The sequence below is a fragment of the Perca fluviatilis genome, chromosome 8 (genome assembly GCF_010015445.1).
Source record: "Perca fluviatilis chromosome 8, GENO_Pfluv_1.0, whole genome shotgun sequence".
Classification (NCBI taxonomy): Eukaryota; Metazoa; Chordata; class Actinopteri; order Perciformes; family Percidae; genus Perca; species Perca fluviatilis.
The window spans coordinates 31,112,722-31,118,806 of NC_053119.1; the positions used below are offsets into that span (position 1 = coordinate 31,112,722).

The 6,085-nt window shown below is 42.2% G+C and overlaps 2 long non-coding RNA genes across 2 annotated transcripts; both read right to left on the bottom strand.

Moving 5' to 3' along the window:
- Positions 1 to 606: 606 nt before the first annotated feature.
- On the bottom strand, positions 607 to 1,712 carry LOC120563481. Its single transcript, XR_005639966.1, has 4 exons — positions 1,657 to 1,712; positions 1,305 to 1,553; positions 883 to 1,205; positions 607 to 787 (listed from the first exon to the last, which is right to left on the bottom strand). It is a non-coding gene; the product is annotated as an uncharacterized LOC120563481 (long non-coding RNA).
- A 429-nt stretch (positions 1,713 to 2,141) lies between these two features.
- On the bottom strand, positions 2,142 to 2,609 carry LOC120564585. Its single transcript, XR_005640123.1, has 3 exons — positions 2,590 to 2,609; positions 2,336 to 2,506; positions 2,142 to 2,243 (listed from the first exon to the last, which is right to left on the bottom strand). It is a non-coding gene; the product is annotated as an uncharacterized LOC120564585 (long non-coding RNA).
- Positions 2,610 to 6,085: the final 3,476 nt, after the last annotated feature.

The window sequence follows — 6,085 nt, forward strand, 5'->3', positions numbered from 1 at the left end:
AAACATTTTTACATTATATTACACACTTTAAGCACTTTTACATTTGTATTGCATTAAATTAAATTAAAATCTATATAAAAAGGAAAGAAACACACACACTTCCCAGTGAGCATTTGATGTCAATTTAACATCAATATGACATCAAACATTGACGTCAAAATTACGTCAAAATGTATTGACATATTTTGATATGATTTCAACGTCAAGCATCACCTCCAATTTCAACCTAAATGTACAATGACTGACAACATACACATAGATATATGTGCAAATTATTTAATTTATGTAAAACTTAGACATTAGAACATACATCATGTATCATGTAGTGGTTTCAAAATGTATCAACGTACAAAATCCCAATTCCTGTAGGGCATGGCTAATGTACATAATGTTTGTTTTTCTCCCATAGAAACCATAGATTTCTTTTGTGTGCATTACTGTATTTGATTAATATCACTATGCATCTTATCAAAATGCTATAAAATGCCCCCCTCCACTCCCTTGTGAATCTATGCCTGTGTACCTTTTAGTCTGGGTTACACAAGGATGGCAATATCCCGACCCGTCATAAATGTTCCTGAAATGTCAGTAAGAAATCCATAGCAATGGAATATCCATGTTGTTTTATTCATAATACGTTTGGTGTACTGTATAATCCAGCTCATACAAAAGCAAAGTATTAAAAACAAAACTTATTTTCCGGTGTGGCTGAAGACATTTCCCACCACACAAGTTAGGTTGAAGCACACTGGCGTGTTCACGAGACTTCTCGGGCCTTCTCTGGTGTCTGTTGAGGAAACACAAACACAAAACACAGAGTGAGGTCTGGTGTAACAGACATAAATGGACTGAGTCTTTAAAGTACATATCTTAGAGTTTTACTTATATTTTGCAGCCTCTCCATAAACTCCCTCTCCTTCTCCAGTCCCGAGGTCCCTGACTCCTGGTAGGTGGCAGGGGTTTTGTCTTGGAACTGGAGGAGGACTCAGGCTTGCGGTAACTCTTCCTGGTGGGGGAGGAGGAGGAGGCTTCTGGTTGCTCCGGTGATGGCGCGGTGTGGGTGAGGGCCTAGCGGAAATGCTCCCTCATCCTCTTTGACTGGGCCACGTTCAGGCTGAGGGCGTAGAAGCAGTCAGCGGTGGTAATGTTGTGGCACATAAAGGTGGCCACCATCTTCTGCTGCCCGACAGAAGGTTGTTCTTGACCTTAAAACAGTAGAAGAGAAAAGATTGCTATGGTTAGTTGAGCCAGAAGAGTTTTAATGAAATCCAGCATGAACAGATAAGTGACTGAGGAGAACTTACATGAGCAGACACAGCGGTCCTCAGGTCAGTGAAGTTGGGGGACCCTTTAAGGCAGATCTCCGCCCACGCTACCTGCAGGTGGTGCAAGAAGTTTTAGCATGGGCCCTTCCCAGCCGTGAAGAAAACCAGCTGGTTCGGTGGCTTGCTGGCCACCCGCAGCTGCAGCCACCGAACCAGCCATCGAAACTCGTCAGTCTCTAAGAACATTTGGGCCACCCCAAAGGACTTGTTAGTCTTGTGTTCCCTGATCTGCAATACACAGAAAATGGACGGACTCTTTCAGAGGAAACATTAACAAAAACAACAGACTCACAAGCAGTGATGACAACAGGACCCAGATTTTTATACTTACAGAGATCACAAAACCATCATCGCCAGGCCTGTGCGCCTCTGCGGCCTCTTTGACCTTGCAAAACCCAGAGGTTACCAATCCCCTGGCAACGACCGTAAATGGAGGCTGTGAAAGCCGCAAAAGTAGCCGTAAAAACGGTACGCGCGCGAGTGTGTGTATAAAAAGTATTTCAGCACACGAAAGGGAAGAAACGAAAAATACACAAACAAGGACATATCACTATGCACGCGCAGGCTTCTGTTGGAGATGGACTATTTTCACTATTTTGGAAAGAGGGATGCACACTACCCAGCAGCTCTGGGATCCTCAGTGTTGGCCCCCCTCCTGACACCGCTTCAGGTCCTCGCAGGATATTATCCTGGCCTTCTTGTGGCTTTTCACTGCCAGCAGGTGCAGGACAACGTTCCTGGTTGCGTCTGTGATGCACTTTGTGTCGCGAGCAGCACGCCTCACCCACATCCATCGCAGTCAGGTGAGATTGGGCAGGCAGGGTTTCCCGAAAGTATTTGAGGAACTGCTGTATGGTTCTCAGGTAGAAATGTGCCGTTGTGATGGTCTTGCCTGGGGACTGGAGGTGGGCTGTGTATCTGCAGAAACATAGGCTTTGAGTTAGTCACTGTTCACATCGGGTGTGTGTCATAACCACTTCACAATAATTCACATGGAAAGTCACACTTACTTTTGGATGCCATCAATGTTCCTTAAAATAGCAAACTGAACAATACAGTATGTCCCTTAGCCAGGTAAAATATAAAAGACCTGACCCTCGACACTTTGGACTGTGCATTTTCCAGCTGCTTGGAAGGGGGGCAGCTGCCCTCATGGTACCGCTGGTAGTCCTGGAGGTCTTCTGTGAACACATATTTTAAATAATCTGAGTAACATTTAACATTGAGGTAGAACACATATATTTGTACTACTTTTCTTTCTTACCAATTGAAGGAGGGAATTTCTTAGGTTCTTATTCCAGGGCTACGTCCACTGCCCCGGAAGAGGTTTTTCAGGTTTGTTCCTGACTCTTGCTCCATTTCCTGCTGGTCCAGGAGCATGAACGGAGGCTGCTCCCCAATAGGGTCTAGCTGCTCCTGTGTGTGTTGAGGAGGAGGCTGACGCTGCTGAGGCTGAGGGCTATTTTTCTTCTTTCAGACTATTACAAAAAAACAGATACACAATTACATGTTTATTTTACCCTGTCTATTTGTTTCCTTCCTCTCTATATTGTTAAGGTTTTTACATTAGGGATTAATTCATATATAATTCAAAGCCTGATTTATGTAAAAGGTTATACCTAAAAAAAAAAAAAGATTTTCCCTCCCAAATTTCCCTCCTTTAAAAACGAGTGTAATCTACTCTACAATTTTTTTCTGTATATTCATCCTTAAAAATAAATGTACAGAGATAACTTCCAGGGAGTTGTGTATAAATCAGAGGTACACCACAGCCCCGGGCGGGAACCGGCGATTTGTCAGCATTACATTTTTGCATTTTTTATTTAAAAGGAACTATATAAAGTACTTAATACATAACTTTTAGTAACGTTAACAAACAATTAAAAATACATCCAACGTGGAAACGTGAGCATTCAAAATAGGCTACGTGATAGCTGAATACAAATTTCCCTCCTTTTTCTGCATGTTCACTTTTCAGCAAGAAAATATCCAATAATAATAATGTCCGTACATTTCTAACGGTCGGTGGATTAGCTATCGTTAGTAACGTTTTATTCATAAACATCTTCTTAAACCGAGCTAAATCAATGTTATCTACGTTTTAGCGTGCTAACATTTGTGGTATCATTAACCTAGCTACATTGGCTGGCTAGCTAGCTAGCTAGCCAGCCAATTTAGCATACAGTGACTCAGATACATCTTAATAAAAAAGAAAACCGATAACTTACTTACTTAGATAACGTTTATTTTAATTTGCAAACAGACATAGCGCTAGATAGATAGATAACAACGATACAGCATTGACATGTCTCCATTAACAACTCCTTTGAAAAAACGTAAATGTCAGTTACTCTTCACAAGCAAGCTAGGTAGCTAGCTAGTTAAGTTAGCTAATGGAACGTAAGATAGTTTATTTTAGAAGCACGGTTTAAACAAGCACATTTTCTGCAACAAACTACCAGTAAGATGAAAATGCTTACCTCGCCTCCCTGCCCCAGGAACCAAAGTGTCGTTTAGAGGAGAAAATAAGCTGGTCCGATGTCAAGACAACTAACCGAAAAATACATTGTAGAGAGAGAGCGCGAGAGAGAGAGAAAGCCAAGCCTATAACCCAGAACATGTGTTACTCTTTGAAAAATAACCCAGAAACCCAAACAACCCAGGCAATGGGTCAAATATTAGCCCTATAACCCAGAAAATGGGTTACTCTCTGAAAAAATAACCCATAATTTTAACCCAACACAAATAACCCAGAAACTGGGTTGACAAAATAACCCAGGAGTTTTTAGTGTGTATTGCAGCACATCGGCACACTGAATAATAATAATAAGTATGAGAAACAATAGTCATTGTGCCGATTGCTGCTATTGCAGCACATCGGCACACTGAATAATAATAAGTATGAGAAACAATAGTCATTGTGCCGATTGCTGCTATTGCAGCACATCGGCACACTGAATAATAAGTATGAGAAACAATAGTCATTGTGCCGATTGCTGCTATTGCAGCACATCGGCACACTGAATATTAATAATAAGTATGAGAAACAATAGTCATTGTGCCGATTGCTGCTATTGCAGCACATCGGCACACTGAATAAGTATGAGAAACAATAGTCATTGTGCCGATTGCTGCTATTGCAGCACATCGGCACACTGAACTAGAAAATTCCGGAAGAAATTTTTACAGTGTGCCTACTACTTGGTGCACATCCGAATAACACTAGCTAAGTAGATACATATGTCACACTGTCAGAGAGAGAGAGAGACAGAGAGAGAGAGAGAGAGAGAGACAGAGAGAGAGAGAGAGAGAGAGAGAGAGAACGAAAACGAATAGGAGGTTGATGGATTTAGGATGCTTAAAGTTTTGACTATTTACATGGAGTCTGGTGGGTTTAGCGACACAAGCCTCAGCAATTCAATATATATATAATTTGCTTAAATTTTAAATACATACAGTGTTGTTTTAATGGTGAAGTGTTAATTGTCTTAATTTTAAGACCTTTCTGTTTACCAGAAACAGCTATGAAGTAGCTAGTGCTAAACACACCAGACTCCATTTAAAAAATAGTACTTTTAGCGAGCATAGAGACAACATACTGTCGTGCTTTACCTTCCGGCAGGATGGAGGTGCGTAGGTAAATGGAGAAACACGACAAAGGATCTTCCTTTACGAACTTTACTTGGCTCCGGTAACAGGTTAGTTTACAATCACAGCTGATGTTGTTCTGGATGATACACTGCGTTGTTTTGGCCTCTAGCTCTGGCACAGACAGCGTTTAGCAGTGTCCATGCAGGGAGCCATGAGTGCCGTACAACTAGTAAACTGAAAACAAGTCTCGCGATGGCAAAACGTTATCTAGATAGCTGAGTTGCATTCACTGACTTAACATTTGGCTCGGAGAAATTAAAACAAAATACAAGACTATGTTTATGGGCTTATGAACAGCTTAACCTGCCTTACACTACCCCCCCTCTTGGAGTGCTGAGTCCCTTCAGTACAGGTAATGTAGGGAAAACTGATTAGAAATTAAGTAATTACGGTAAACTTAACCCAAGTTGCTGAAAAAGCTTATGCCATAAGGGCAATAAAACACAAATCACATTCCTTAGATCAGTCTTAAGTGTAGGCATTTAACAGTCAACTAACAACTTTTAGCTTAATGTAACATAACTAATGTCTGAACCTCTCTTGTCTATTTACTATGCGACCACTAGATGTTTTCACAGTCTTTTCCGAGGAGTCTGTATCACCTCGTCTTCTTCCTGGCTGGCACCCCGGACCTTTGGACTGGGACACCTCGCTCGGACCATCGGAAGGGGAGACTTCGCCTGGATCACCTGGCAGCGGCAGCGTTGGCACCAAGGGAACGTCCTCTTCATTTGGTTGGAGGTCTGGGTCTTGGCACTGCTGCAGCATTTTACTTCTTTGGCGTGAAACCCAGACTGGTATTACTTCACTGTCATAGGGCTTGAGTCTGTCATGATGCATTACTGTGCTGCGTTTAGGACCTTGAATCTCGTACAGTGCAGGACCACGGCGTGCTGCAACAATCAGGGGGCCCTTCCATAGTGCTTGGAGCTTTGGGCTTAGTCCTTTCTTTCTCGTTTCATCTCTGACGAACACCAGGTCTCCCACACGATAGGAGTGTTCTCTTGCTCGAAGGTCATACACTTTCTTCTGTCGCTCTTGTGCAGCACGGAGGTGCTCTCTTGCCATACTGTGCACTTCTTTTAGGCCTTCTTCCAGATTTTAGAGGA